General features: G+C 38.2%; 1 pseudogene; it reads left to right on the top strand.

Annotated features, from left to right (window-relative positions):
- Window positions 1-234: 234 nt before the first annotated feature.
- On the top strand, window positions 235-16,349 carry LOC133754531 (helicase POLQ-like; annotated as a pseudogene).
- Window positions 16,350-16,752: the final 403 nt, after the last annotated feature.

The following is a 16,752-nucleotide window of genomic DNA, read 5'->3' as shown; positions in this document are numbered from 1 at the left end:
CTTATATATAACAGTTTCCTCTGTAATCTATATGGCAACAGAGAGCAAAATCACAATGAAACCACCCTACCCTTAAAATAATTTTAAAATTCCAAAATCACAATAGGGTTTCCCCTTAATATTCTAGAACTGGGGTTTCTTCTAATGATTCTGAAAGCTGTTCACATGGTAATCAGTATACATAAGTATAAATGGAAAACAAAACTAGCATGTGAGATGAATTAAAAAAGACACATGCTCAAGATTGACCAAGGTAAAAAGAAAATTCCTTTAAAATAGATTTGGGGAGGGAGCAATGTTTTGTCTCAATGGGTTAAGTTCTTTCCTGTGATGCTGGCATCCCTTAAGATCAATGTTTTGAGTTATGGCTGTTATACTTCCAATCCAGCTTCCTGCTAATGTGCCTGGGAAAGGTGCAGGAGTTGTTGCAAGTACTTGGGACCCTACCACCCATGTGAGAGACACAATTGGAGCTTCAGGTTCCTGGCTTTGGTCTGGCCCAGAGCTGGCAATTGTGGTCACTGGAGGAGTGAACCAGTGGATGGAAGATCTCTCTTTAATTATCGTTCAAGTAATATAAATCCTTTTTCAAATATTTAAAGCAATATATTTGTCTCTATTATCTGATTACTGTTCATGGAAACACCAAAGATGGTGACATCTTATGCAAGAATGTGTTTATGTTAAGATACAACAAGAATGGTGGTAAATAGCAAAGAACACAGGCCAGGTACTGGAAAAAAAAAAACACTCCACTACATCTAGGTGAGTGGTCCTAGGCTATGATGAGATGAAGACAGTGAAAAGTGTTCAAGGAGGGCCTGGCACTATGGCATAGTAGGTCAAGCCTCTGCTGTTAGCACTGGTACCCCATACAAGTGCTGGGTGGAGTCCTAGATGCTCCATTTCTTATCTATCTCTCTGGTGTTGGCCTGGGAAAGCAGTAGAGGATGGTCCACGTGCTTGGGCCCCTGCACCCATGTGGAAGACCCAGAAGAAGCTTCTAGTTCCTCATTTCTATATTGACCCAGCTCCAGCCATTGTATCCATTTAGGGAGTGAACCAGTGGATAGAAAACCTGTCTCCTTGTCTCTCCCTCTCTCTGTCTGTAACTCTACCTCTCAAATAAATAAATAAATAAATCTTCTTAAAAAATTGTCCAAGGAACTGATAATTAATATTTCATTTATATACTTGACCCAATAAATTTTATGTGCTATTTTTGTAAACTTGTTTATAAAGTATGTTCATAAGCATCATAGTGTATCCTGCAACAATTAGAATAATTATTATTTTTACATGAAAATGAGTACTCACTCCCTGAGGCACAGGGTGCTTCAATACAATGTGATAGTTACTTAAAGATATTTGCACTTTAAATGCCCTCCAATGGAGGCAAATGGGGAAGGACTAAATGGCTACTTAGAGAGCAAGAGACCAAAGAGAGACATTGCCAGAGGCCACGTGGAAAATATCACTGCAGCCCTTTGAGGAATGCAGCAGGATGAAGCTAGGAGTTATGTGAACAGTCTAATCTGGGACATTGCAACTTGGAAAGCCAGCAGTGGGGCACGGCCCACTCACCTCCAGGGATGTAACAAGTTTAAGGACATTTTTTACTCAAATGTTCTACTCTCTTCCTCTTTCTGGGTCAGGTGGTGATCACATGGCATCTGGTCAAGATATGTGTGTAGAGAATGCTGTTTCTAGTTAAGCAGAGGCTTGCCCTGGTGTCAGCAAGGGGATTTGGCAGAACTAGGGCCAGCGCCATGGTTCACTTGGTTAGTCCTCTGTCTGCAATGCTGGCATCCCATATGGGCACTGGGTTCTAGTCCCAGTTGTTCCTCTTCCAGTCCAGCTCTCTGCTGTGGCCCGGGAAGGCAGTGGAGGATGGCCCAAGTGCTTGGGCCCCTGAACCCACGTGGGAGACCAGGAAGAAGCACCTGGCTCCTGGCTTCGGATCGGCACAGCACCAGCTGTAGCAGCCATTTGGGGAGTGAACCAATGGAAGGGAGACCTTTCTCTCTGTCTCTCTCTCTCTCTCTCTCACTGTCTGTAACTCTACGTGTCAAATAATTTAAAATGAAAAGGGCAAAACTAAAAGCCACAGGGCAAGGCAGAGAGAGGTTCCTGCTCCTCTCTTGGAAATAGTCCCGCTGGCCCCTACTTTTCTATAATCTTTTGTTTTCCTTTCATTGCACACCATCACCTCTTTAATCTGCAGAGTTGCTGCATGGTTCACAGCAAGGGGCACCTGAACAGGGATCTGATGAGGAAGGATCACCTCAAACAAATGAAAATGAAAAGTTTAATGGAGAAGAAGGCTGCCCAAACATCCAGTCATGACCATAACTTTTGTGAATGGAGTTTTTCTTTACCCAGAGTAATGGGGTAGGATTTAAAGATTGAGACTAAACAATATTGTAAAGTTTTAAAACAATTCTTGAAAGGGAGAGGAATCATTGTATCAGAAAAATTTTACAGGAATTTTTGTCAACAGCAATATTATACATTCCTAGATTTCCAAAGCATGAAACAAGATATCCAAGGGAAAAGGTTGGGGATATGTTTAAAAAGGAATAGAATTCACTTCTGAATTTTTTATGCAGTGGATGAAATGTGAAATCCAATGAGTTAAAGAAATCCATATATAACTTAGAAGAAAAACATACCTGTGAAACAGAGATTTAGAAGAAAAACCAAAGAAAATATTATAACTAAAGAAGTTAATGTCAAATAAAAAATGCAGAGGAATTCTTAACAACATACTTGTGAAGCAGAAGAAAAAGTATTTGAGTGGGAAGGTAAATCTTAGGAAATATCATGGATAAAAAAAAGGATGAAATTGGAAGTTAAAAACTTTTTGATGGGATACTATCAAATGACCCAACATATAGGTCTTTGGATTTTCTGAAAGTATGGAAAGAGAGAATAGATTGGAAGGTGTATTCAGTGAAGTAATTATGGAAAAGTCCCCTAACCTGGAGAAAGAAAGGGACACTCATGTACAGGAAGCACACAGAACTCCTAATACACATGACAGAAAAGATTTCCACCATGATACTTTGCAGTCAAACTTTCAACAGTAAAGCATTAATAAAAATTATCAAATGTACACAAGAGATACATGATTACCTTCAGAAACATATCCAATTAGACACAGGTGATTTCTCATCAGAAACTCTACAGGCTAGGAGAGAATGCAGAGACTGTCACCCCTGAATACTATATCCTGCAAAGCTCTCATTTATGAATGAAGGTGAAAAAAAGAACTCTCCATAACAAACAGAAATTGAAAGAATATGTCACCAGGGGCTGGTGCTATGGCATAGTGGGTAAAACCACCATCTGCAGTTCCAGCATCCCATGTGGGTGTCGGTTCAAGTCTCAGCTGTTCCACTTCCAATCCATCTCTCTGCTATGTGCCTGAAAAAGCAGCAGAAGATGGCCCAAGTCCTTGGGCCCCTGCACCTGTGTGGGAGACCTTGAAGAAGCTCCTGGCTCCTGGCTTCAGAATGGCTCAGCTCTAGCTGTTGAGGCCAACTGTGGAGTGAACCAGCAGATGGACAACCTCTCTCTCTCTACCTTTCCTTCTCTTTGTGTGTAACTCTCATTTAAAGACACAAAGAAGGGTACTATGCAATAATTAAGGGATCAATTTAACTGGAAGACATGACTATAGTAAACATTCAATATATACACCAATGCCAGTGCACCAGGCTATTTAAAATAATTTTTAATTGACATAAAGAGAAACATGGAGTCCAATAATGGAGGACTTCAACATCTAGTTTCATCAATCAACTGATCAACTTGACAGAAAACCAACAAAGAAATATCAGAGCTAATCAACACTATGGACCAGGGCCAGTGCTGTGGTGCAGCAGGTTAACGCTCTGGCCTGAAGCACCGGCATCCCATATGGGTGCCGGTTCTAGTCCCAGCTTCTCCTCTTCTGATCCAGCTCTCTGCTGTGGACTGGGATAGCAGTGGAAGATGGCCCAAGTCCTTGGGCCTCTGCACCCACGTGGGAGACTCAGAAGAAGCTCCTGGCTCCTGGCTTCAGATCGGTGCAGCTCTGGCCGTTGCAGCCCATTGGGGAGTGAACCATCAGATGGGATACTTCTTTCCCTCTGCCTCTCCTCTCTATGTCTGTAATTCTGACTTTCAAAAAAAATAAATAAATCTTTAAAAAAAAAACACTATGGGAGTTAGAAACGTGCCAGGGGATTCCAATACAATCCAATCAAAGTGGCATGTACCAATGCCATCTCACTAGTCCACGTGATCAATTTCAGTTCACAATTGATCACTCTGATAGGTCTAAGAGTCAAAGGGATCACACAAACAACACTAGTGTCTGCTAATACTAACTGATAGAATCATAAAGGGAAAGAACGATCCAACATGGGAAGCAGGATACACAGCAGACTCATAGAATGGCAGATGTCCTAAGCAACACTCTGGCCTCAGAATCAGCCCTTAAGGCATTCAGGTATGGCTCAAGAGCCCATGAGAGTATTTTAGGCATGGAAAGCCAAGACACTCTGGCAAAAAAAGAAGACCTAAATGAAAGATCTCTGCGAGTGAGATCCCAGTGGAAAGAATGGGGCCATCAAAAAGGAGGTACCTTTCTCTGAAGGGAGGAGAGAACTTCCACTTTGACTATGACCCTATTGGAATAAGATCAAAGCCAGAGAACCCTAAAGCCTTCCATAGCCTTGGCAACTCACGACTGGAGCCTAGGGAGATTACTGATGCCATAAACAAGAGTGTCAAATTGTTAAGTCAACAACAGGAGTCACTGTGTACTTATGTCACATGTGGGATCTGTCCTTAATGTGTTGCCAATGTGAAATGAAGCTATAACTAGTATTAAAACAGTATTTTTACACTTTGTGTCTGTGTGAGTGCAAACTGATGAAATCTTTACTTAGTATATACTGAATCGATCTTCTGTATATAAAGATAATTGAAAATGAAAAAAAAACCTGGTGTTAAATTGGAAATTGCATACAAAATTAATCAATTTTTTAAAAAATATCATGTAGGATCTCTGTCTTTAATGTGCTGTACACTGTTATTTAATGCTATAACTAGTACTCCAACAGTATTTTTCACTTTGTGTTGCTATGTGGGGGCAAACTGTTGAAATCTTTACTTAATATATACTAAACTGATCTTCTGTATATAAAGAGAATTGAAAATGAATCTTGATGTGAATGGAAGGGGAGAGGGAGCAGGAAAGGGGAGGGTTGCAGGTGGGAGGGAAGTTATGGGGGGGAAGCCATTGTAATCCATAATCTGTACTTTGGAAATTTATATTCATTAAATAAAAGTTAAAAAAACAAACACTATGGACCAAATGGACTGAACAGATATTTACTGAATATTTCACAGTTGCATAATACACATTCTTTTCATCACTATATGGAACCTTCTCTAGAATAGACCATATGCTAGGCTGTAAAGCAAGTCTCAGCAAACCCAAATTATTGAAATCATACCATGTGTCTTTTCTGACCACAATGGGATAAAGCTGGAAATTTAGAATGTAAGAATCTCTAGAAAACATGCAAATATATGGAGACTGAATAACACAATATTGAATGATGAACAGTGATTCACAGAAGCAATCAAATGAGAAACCAAAGAATTCTTAGAAATGAATGAAGCTGACAATACAACATGCAAAACTTATGAAATGGGGCCAACACTGAGCTGTAGTGGGTAAAAGCTGTCGCCTGCAACACCAGCATCCCATATGGGCACCAGTTAAGAGTCCTGGCTGCTCCTTTTCTGATCCAGCTCTCTGCTGTGGCCTGGGCAAACAGTGGAAGATGATCCAAATCCTTGGCCCACTGCACCCATGTTGGGGACCCAGAAGATGATCCTGGCTTCTGGTTTAGGATCAGCACATCTCCAGCCATTGTAGGCATCTGGGGGAGTGAACTAGCAGATGGAAGACCTCTCTCTCTCTCTTTGCCTTTCAAATAAATAAATAAATCTTAAAAAAAAAAACAAGAAAGCAGAACTGAGATTCAAAAAACAATGATACAAAATTGAAAATAGATCTACCACATGACCTAGCAATCCTAGTCCTGAGAATTTACCCAAATGAAATGAAATTGGCATATGAATAGTCCATGTTTACTGAAACTCAGTTCACAACAACCAAGATATGGAATCAACCCAGATGTCCATCAATTGATGACTGTATTAAGAAATTGGGTACATATACAGTATGTAATCTGACTTAGATTTAAAAAAGAATGAAATCTTGTCTTTTGAAACAAACTGGATGAAACTAGAAGCCACTATAACCAGTGAAATAATCCACTCTCAGAAAGGCAAATGCCATATGTTTTTCCTGATCTGTGGTAACTAATAGAGTCCAAAAAGTAGTGAAATTCACATTTAGAGATTCAATGATTGTTTACAGCCTTTGTATCTATTGTTGAAAAACAGTGCTTTTGTTCTTCTTACTACTTATTGGATTCTTAGTGTAGGGTTAATCTTCTGAGTATAAAATAAACTGAAAATAGATCATAGTAAAATCATTTTACAAAGGTAATTGAAAATGAACCTTAATGCAGGATGGGACTGGCCAGGGGAAACGGAGGAGGAGGAGGAGAGTGGGAGTGTGGGTGGGAGTGCGGGTGTGGTGGAAAGAATCACTATATTCCTACAGGATACTCCTGAAGTGTGAATTCCTTAAATAATAAATTTTAAAAAAGGGAAGGAGGAGTAACTGCAGAGACATGAAAGGAGGGGTATAATGAGAAATATCACTAAACTCCTAAACCTATACATACAAAATATGTATGCTTTAAAAAGTGAGAAAAATTTAAAAGCCAAATGTATATATACTTCTTTATAATGCATTGGTAAATAAAAAATAAATAATAAAAATTAATAAAGCAAATAAATACATCTAGCAAGTATTACTGTGATGTTTAAAAAAACCTACAAATAATCAAAATAAGATAGTAATCTGAGTAAATACATATAGTAGAAATAGTAAATGAGGGTACAAATACTTTTCCCTTGCATTTTCAAACACTATAAGTCAATGACCATTTGAACAAAGAGTAAAATGTGTAGGGTGGTTTGTCATATGTATGAGAAAAATATACTACAAGCATAATACAGAAACTGGAAAAAAGATAACTGAAAATAAGACACTATGAAGTTATTATATGGTACATGAAGAGATATAATACTTCTTGGAAGTAGAACACAAATCAAAGGTGATGAAGAGAAACAAAAAAAAAAAACTATTTAAAAAGTTATAACGGGCCGGCACCTTGGCTCACATGGTTAATCCTCCGCCTGTGGTGCCGGCATTCCATATGGGCACCAGGTTCTGGTCCCAGTTGCTCCATTTCCAGTCCAGCTCTCTGCTGTGGCCCAGGAAGGCAGTGGAGGATGGCCCAAGTGCTTGGGCCCTGCATCCGCATCAGAGACGAGAAAGAGGTACCTGACTCCTGGCTTTGGATCGGTGCAGTGCCGGCTGTGGTGGCCATTTGGGGAGTGAACCAATGGAAGGAAGACCTTTCTCTCTCTCTCTCTTTCTCTCTCTCTCTCTCTGTCTATCCCTGTCAAATAAATAAATAAATAAAAATTATAGCAGTTAGCCAATAAAGGTGCCTATAGGCTGTACCAAACAGGAACTGCACTAAATCTGATAGGAAGAAGTATTTCTATTTTCTGTAAATTGTACCTATATGGTAATGACATGGCTTGTATAGTAACATACATACATACGTAACACAACTATCTGAAGTCATATCCAGGATACACAAAATGAAAAAAAAGAGATGAGATAAAAAGAGTAGAAAAGAGATTTTCTACCATAAGTAACTCAAAAGTATAATGATCATGACAAAGTATTTGAAAAGGTGAACTTTTGAAACAAAAGAAAGCTATGAAATTAATATATATATATATATATATAACATATATTTGAGGACTGGAAAACTGTATAGGAGAAACTCACTGATTTTGAACATTTTACAAGTGGATCCTCTGTTGCTAACACACAAATTGAGGCAATAAATGTTATACATTTGGTAAATCAGGATGTTACAGTAAAGAGTTTATGAAGTAGAACAGAAAATAGGAAATGAGAAAGATAATGGCACCAATATAGTGAGCCAAAGAACTTAAGCCTTAAATCATCATTGAAAAGCAATCAAAATCATTGGGTGACTTCAACACTATACATTCATGTAGGAAACTTTATCAGAACCAAAAGAAAAGGAGTCACTGGAACCTAAAGTAAATAGTTACTGGTCATTTCAAAGAATATGAAGTTGGAGTTTGAATGCATCAATTAAAAATCTTGTAAAAAAATCATTCTGAGGAATATTAGTATCCACAATTTCTGTAACATATGCTTTACAATAATCTTGATAAAAAAGGAAAATTTGACTCACACTCAAGGGAAAAAAATACCTAGAAAGAAATTTAAGTCATGTGCTTCAGGAAGCAGACAATATGGTTAAACAGTCTACAAATGTCTTCCTATAGTTAAAAATTATATGCAAGTTAGATAAAGAATGCACCCATGTCAGAGACCTGGAAGAAGATCCTGGCTCCTGTCTTAAGCCTGGTCAGTCTCTGGCTGTTGTGACCATTTGGTAAATTAATCAATCAGTGAAGGGGAGATATTCTGTGTGTGTGTGTGTGTGTGTGTAACTCTGCCTTTCAAATCAATAACATTAAAAAAAAGAAAGAAAGAAAACCTACTTGTAGGCTAAACCAACATACTGGAAGTGGAATAAAAATAATCTAATGGAACATGAAATATGGTAGAACCTTAATATATCTCCATAAAGCAAGCTTTGGAAACTTAGTCCTCATTCAAGTTTCTGTCTAAGATCTAAAGCTTTGAGTTTTACCTCTTAGTTTCTCTCACCATGTGATGTCACTGGACACATTATGATCCAGGAAGAAGGCCCTTTCTGGATTAGGCCCCTTAACTTTAGACTGCCCAGCTTCCAGACTCTAAAAAATAAGATTTGTTTTCTTGGGGCTGGTCATTGGCACAATAGCTTATGTCACCATTTGTGAAGCTGAAGTTTCATACCACAGTGCTGGTTGGATTCCTGGTTGCTCAACTTTCAATTCAGCTTCCTGCTAATGCACCTAGGAATTCAATGTATAATTGTCCAAGTACTTAGATTCCTGCCACCCATGTCAGAGGCCCAGATGGAGCTCCTGGCTCCTGGCAGTGGCCTTGCCCAATCGTAGCTATTGTAGCCATTTGGTGAGTGAAACAATGTTAGAATCTCTCTCTCTCTCTCTCTCTCTCTCTCTCTCTCTCTCTCTCTCCTTTTTCTACTGCTCTGCCTTTCAAGAAAATAAATTTTGAAACAATTTTTTTCTAAATGACCTATTGTATTACATATTTATCACAAAACAGACTGAGACAGAAAATAGACCAACAGTTTGTTTTTTAACTTATGAAAAAGAAAAGATGAATATGAAGCTATTTAGAAGCCCACAAAACAATTTAGAAAGCAAAGCAATTTAACATTAGAAAGCTTGAAGAAATTAAAACTGAAAAAGTTCATGGGGTCAGCATTGTGGCATAGTGGGTTAAGCTGCCACCTATGATGTCAGATTCCCATCTGGGCACCAGTTTGTGCCCAAGCTACTCCTGATCAAGTGCCCTGTTAATGTTTCTGGGAAAGCAGCATAGCCCAAGCATTTGGGCCCCTTCCACCCATGAAATTATAGGCTCTTGGCTTCAACCTGGCCCAGCATGACCACTGCAGACAACTGGGTAGTAAACCACTGGATGGAAGGTCTCTCTGTCTCTCCTTCTATCTTTCTTTCAAACAAATTAATCTTTAAGTCAGAAACTGAAGGAAGCCAAATGCAAAAAAAAAAAAAAACAAAAACTAAACAAAAACCTAGGAAGTAGTTAATGAAACAATAGCCTATTACATACTGGCTGCCATCGTCCATGAATGATGGCATACTTCTCAGGAAAAATGAAAATAAATTTTGAGTGTCCTGAAGGAAAATATTCATCCCTGGTTATCTAGTGAAATTCTAAGGTATGGGATAAGCAAGGGCAGACATTTTGTATCATTGTGATAAGCTGTTTCTTGGGATACTCATCACATATCAGAGTACCTGCTGCTGCTTCTGGCTTAGCTCCAAGCTAATTCACACCCATGGTGGCAGCAGGTGATAGCAATTACTTGGCTCCTGGCCGGATAGAACATGGGATTTCTGAATTGAGTTTCAGCCTCCTAGTTTTGGCCTGGCCCTTCTGCAACTATTGCAAGAATGTGGGAAGTGAATGATCAGACAGAAGGTCTGTCATTTTGTCTTTCAAAAAAATAATATATAAAGGTGGACAAAAGACAATTATCTGAACAAAACACTAACAACCACTAACATGTAACAAAAACCTACTATACTATATGACGTTAAGTTCTCCAGGCTGAAAGAAAATGATTCAAGATGATTATTTGGATTACCAGGGATTGGGAACCATTTTTCTGCCAACAGTCATTTGGATATTTATAACATCATTTTAAGGCCATACAGAATTATCAATGCAAAAAGTAGCCAGCTATAGATTTACTGAATTAAGATTACCACCTGGGATTGTCTAGGCACTACCAGATCAAATGATTTCATGGGCTGTATATGGGTAACAGGTCAGATATCTACCACCCCTGATTTACAGGAAAGAATTATGACCACTAAAAATCATAATAATATCTGTAAGTATAAAGGTCTTCAAGCATTTTTATTCTCTTGACTGATTAAAGTCATGATTATTTGAAGTAATTATTACAGAATATCAAACATTCATATATTGATTCAATATATAAAGAGACAAAAATAGTACAGTGTATAGAGACATAAATAGAATTATTCAAATATAAGTTGGCTGTAGATGTTTGGATTGATTTCTGGTGTTTTAATTCTGTTCCATTGGTCTATACATCTATTTATGTACCAGTACCATGCTGTTTTGATTATAACTGCCCTGTAGTATGTCTTGAAATCTGGTATTGTGATGCCTCTGGCTTTGTTTTTGTTGTAAAAGATTGCTTTAGCTATTCGAGGTCTCCTGTCTACAACCCGACACCATCAAATTATTAGAGAACATCGGAGAAATGCTGCAAGATATAGGCACAGGAAAAGACTTCTTGGAAAAGACCTCAGAGGCACAGGCAAAGCCAAAATTAACAATTTGGATTACATCAAATTGAGAAGTTTCTGTACTGCAAAAGAAACAGCCGGGCAAGTGAACAGGCAGCCGACAGAATGGGAAAAAAATATTTGCAAACTATACAACCGATAAAGGATTAATAACCAGAATTTTTTTTTTATTAAACTTTTATTTAATGAATATAAATTTCCAAAGTATAGCTTATGGGTTACAATGGTTTCCCCCCTCCCATAACTTCCCTCCCGCCCGCAACCCTCCCCCCTCCCGCTCCCTCTCCCCTTCCATTCATGTAAAGATTCATTTTCAATTCTCTTTGTATACAGAAGATAACCAGAATTTACAAAGAGATCAAGAAACTCCACCACAACAAAACAAACAACCCACTCAAGAGATGGGCCAAGGACCTCAATATACATTTTTCAAAAGCAGAAATCCAAATGGCCAACAGACACATGAAGAAATGTTCAGGATCACTAGCCATCATGGAAATGCAAATCAAAACCACAATGAGGTTTCACCTCACCCCAGTTAGAATGGCTTACACACAGAAATCAACTAACAATAGATGATGGCAAGATATGGGGAAAATGGGACACTAATCCACTGTTGGTGGGAATGCAAACTGGTAAAGCTACTCTGGAAGACAGTCTGGAGATTCCTCTGAAACCTGAATATAGCCCTACCACACAACCCAGCCATCCCACTCCTTGAATTTTACCCAAAGGAAATTAAATTGGCAAATAAAAGAGCTGTCTGCACCTCAATGTTTATTGCAGCTCAATTCATAATAGCTAAAATATGGAATCAACCTAAACGTCCATCAACAGAAGAGTGGACAAAGAAATTATGAGATATGTACTCTATAGAATACTATACAGCAGTAAAAAAAATAACAAAATTTGGTCATTTGCAACAAAATGGAGGAATCTGAAAAACATGCTGAGTGAAATAAGCCAGTCCCAGAGGGACAAATATCATATGTTCTCCCTGATCGGTGACAACTGAGCACCTAAAAGGAAACCTGTTGAAGCAAAATGGAAACTATGAGAAACAATGTCTTGATCAGCCCTTGTCCTGACTGCTGAGGAACAACTTACGATTTTATTCCTTTTAGTATTTTTTTCTTCTACTTAATACCATTGGTTGAACTCTTTAATTAACACACAATTGTTCTTAGGTGTTTAAAATTAACTGAAAAGTAAGCCCTTTTAAAAATAAAAGTGGGAATAAGAGAGGGAGGAGATGTACAGTTTGGCACATGTTCACTTGGACTACCCCTAATGGTAGAGCTAGAAATGTGCCATGAGATTGCAATTCAATCCCATCAAGGTGGCATGTACCAATGCTATCTTACTTGTTAAAGCAATCACTTTAAGTTCATAATTGATCAAAAAGATAGGATTAATTGTCAAAGGGATCACATAAATAAGACCAGTGTCTTCAAATAATTGATAGAGTTAAAAAGAATAATTCTACATGGAAAGCAGTATAGACAGCAGACTCATAGAATAGCACATGCCTTAAACAGAACTCTGGCCTCAGAATCAGCCGTTAAGGTATTCGGATCTGGCTAAAAAGCTCATGCGAGTTTCACAGGCATGGAAAGCCAAGACACTGTGGTAAAAAAAAATGACCTAAATAAAAGAACTCTGTGAGTGAGATCCCAGCAGAAAGAGCACGTCAAAGAAGGAATTACCTTTCTCTGAAGGGAGGAGAGAACTTCCACTTTGAATATGGCCTTGTTTAAATAAGATCAGTTTCTGAACTCAAGAGGCTTCCATAGCCTTGACAGCTCATGACAAGAGTCTCGTGTGATTACTGACATCATAAATAAGAGGGTCAATTGTTAAATCAACAACAGGAGTCACTGTGCACCTGCTCCCCATGTAGGACCTCTGTCATTAATGTGTTGTACTATGCAAAGTAATGGTAAAACTACTAGTGAAACAGTACTCTATACTTTGTGTGTCTGTGCGGGTGCAGTATGTTGAGATCTTTACTTAGTATATACTAAGTTGATCTTCTGTATATAAAGCAAATTGAAAGTGAATTGTGATGAAGAATAGGATGGGTGCAGGAGTGGGAGATGAGATGGTTGCAGGTGGGAGTGAGGTAATGGGGGGAAAAGCCACTATAATCCAAAAGTTGTACTTTGATAATTTATATATATATATATATATATATATATATTTTAAAAAGTTGGAAAAATTGAATTATTCAATAGAAAAATCTATATTCCATATGAAGCAGTACAATATTTCTCCAAAGATATTGGGATAAATTATTCTCAATGTAATTTTTAAAGCCATGAGTAACAAATTAAAGCATATCAGTATTACACATCAAAGTAAATTAATGCAACAAAGTAGTGTATTCATTTAACAGAGATGCTATAATACTATGTTATAGAGAGGGCAATTTAACAGAAATTAATTTTCTCATGATTCTGTAGAATGATGGTTTAAGAACGAGATGCTGGGACTGGCACTGTGGCTTAGTGGGTAAAGCTGCCATCTGCTGTGCGGGCATTCCATATGGGCACCAGTTAGATTTCTGGTTGCTCCACTTCCCATCCATCTGCTATGGCCTGGGAAAGCAGTTAGAAGATGAAGATGGTCCAAGTCCTTGAGACCTTGTATCTGCTTGAGAGACCCAGAAGAAGATCCTGGCTCCTGGCTTCAGATCAGTGCAGCTCCAGCCATTGTGGCCAATTGGGTAGTGAGCCAGCAGACGGAAGACCTATCTCTGCCTCTCCTTCTCTCTGTTTAACTCTGACTTTGAAATAAATAAATAGATCTTTAAATTAAAAAAAAAAACAAGGTGTTTGCAGATTTCATTTTTTCTGAGGTCTTTTCCATTTAAGAATAGCCAGCTTCTCACGATGTCCTCATATGGCTTCTTCTTTGTATGCTCTCATCACTGGTTTCTCCCCGACAAAGACCAAGTTGAATGGGATTAAGGCCCACCTATAAAATCTCAATGAACCTTAATTATCCATTTGAAGGTTCTATTTCCAAATGCAGACACATGGAGTTTAACATATCCAAATACAGATTTGGGGAGGTACACTCCTTAGTCTATGACACCTAGTGAAACAATCAATAGGAGCACTACAATTAAATATTTAAAATGTTTTATGGTTGTACACATTTAACATAGAATTTAGGGTACCAGTTAAGATGCCTATGAATCACACTGGAGTATTTAGGTTTGATGCCCACTCTAGCTCCTGATTCCTACTTCCTGCATCCGAATAACCTAGTAATCTGTGGGGATCCCTCAAGGAATTTGATTCTTGCCACACACAGTAAAGGTGCTGATTGAATTCCCAGCTCATGGATTGAGGCAAACCCAGCCCCAGCCATATTCCCATACATTGCAGTTATCTGGGAAGTAAACCCATAAGCAAGACTTCTCTCTCCCTCCCTATCTCTAACTATCTATCTACCTACCTACCTACCTATATCTGTGTGGAAGTGTGTATGTCTTCTCTCCCTCCCAAATCAATAAATTAAATTTAAAAGGATACACAATAAAAACACTAATCATAAAAAGCTCAATTGGATGCCTTATTTAGCAGCAAAGTATCAAGAAGAAATAGAAGACCAGAGGTATTAAGAGACTTTTTGTCATAATAAATAATATTTCATGATGATAGCATAATTATGTCAGTATGTCTAAAAACAACCTCAAAGGACATGAGACAGAATCCACAGAAGAAATTTAAAAAATCAAATATTATCTGATAATTGATACTCAGTTTATAATATATGAAATAATTGATAAAAAGATGAATCAATCAAAATGTGAGTGACAAAATGTTGACCTAATTAGTATTTTTAGACCACCCTGTGGAACACACACAAAGACAGCACATATGCTGACCCATAAATAAGACTAAAATCACAAATTATTCTACCTAATCACATGGAATTAGTTACAAATTGATAAGAAAGAAGAAATCCAGACCTGATTGGATGAGGAAAGGCTGGGCATCTATGCTTGTGCCCTGTCTGATGTACCCGGGCATTAACTTGAGGTGTTTTAGCAATGTTGGTTGGAGATTCCAGCGCAGTGTGCCCCCGTAACTACCTCCACCCCACCTCCCATTGTGCCATTGAGCATGGCAGCTGGGTCATTAGGGATGACAAAGTGGCAGATCTCTCAACCCATGTCATGGATAAAGGTGGTTCCCACATCCACAGTCAGGTGTCTGTCTGAAATAGAAATGCTCCAATAATTTTTGCCACCTAGCTGTGGAGCTCAAGGCAGGTGATAATAAGGGGGAGGAGGAGATGGTGGCCCAGTGCCAGAGGTGGAAAACTGGGTTATGCAACTGATTGAGCATAATGACAGTGAAGACATGTTTGGTGATTATGATAGCTTTACTGAAAACTTTTTATGTCATGTTGATGACCTGGAACAAAAATATATGGAACTTCCTGAACATAGGAAACACATTACAGACTTTGCCACTGGTGATCTTTGTTAAGAAAGTAATGAAAACAAACTCAGCATCCCCACTGTGGGTAACTTTACTGAATTAAAAACTGATGAGCACACAAAGAACCAGAATAGACCTAAAGATATCCCTATTGAAAATGGAACTGTTTTTTTGTCACATATGCCTTCCTCACAGGTTTTATACTTTGATAATTTGCAGAACTCTTCAAATGATTTCGGTGGACGGTGACCTAAAGAAAGGGATTGGAATGTAACCTGTCTCAAGAATGGAAATGAAGAATTGTCCCTTAATCACATAGAAGCAACCCCAGCAAAATGATTAGTTCTCTCCTAAAGTCAGAACAAATTCAGATAAGAATAGGAGAAAAAGTATTAAAGATTATCTAAAATGTGCCATGACTGGAAATGTCAAGGCCCAAATACCAGTATTTTCTAGGAATAACAGCTGAAAGAGACTCTCCTATCTGAAGAAATTAATGTTGCTAAGAAAACAACTGAATCATCATCAGATACCTTGGTCCTTTCTATTCATTACTCAGCAAAGTGAGACCTTTATGTTCAGTTCAAAGGAATTGAAAAGCTATATGGTAGTACTTTTGCTGGAATGAAAACAAGATTTCTGATTGCTATCATAGTATTAGTACACATCAATAGAAACAAAGGCTTTCAAGGTCATATTTATTGAAAACAAATCAAAAGAGCAATTGTCTCTCAGCCTTCCATAAATATCCTGCTAGTACTAAAACCCTCCCCGTGACTCCCTTCAACAGTCACACTTCTCAAACCAGTTATCCTTGCTGTCTCTCATCCCTCATCTCAAATAATTCTCCAGCTTAATCCAGTTATGGGTTCTGTGCTCTTAGGATTTAATGACCAGGGCACCAAAATGAGTTTTTTTTTTAATTGCATTTTTTTGTCAGATTCCTCAATTAGATACCTGATACTATTGACTGCATCATTCTTGAAACTCCTTTCTCAACTTCTTGATCCTCCACTCCTGCTGTTTTCTGATTATTTAGCTCTTCCACACTTTTGAAAACTGGTGCTTCTGTGACTGTCTCTGTCTTCTCTATCAAAAAGTTGTTGAA

This window comes from Lepus europaeus, unplaced genomic scaffold (assembly GCF_033115175.1).
Source record: "Lepus europaeus isolate LE1 unplaced genomic scaffold, mLepTim1.pri SCAFFOLD_145, whole genome shotgun sequence".
NCBI lineage: Eukaryota > Metazoa > Chordata > Mammalia > Lagomorpha > Leporidae > Lepus > Lepus europaeus.
This window is presented reverse-complemented; position numbering and strand designations above follow the sequence as displayed.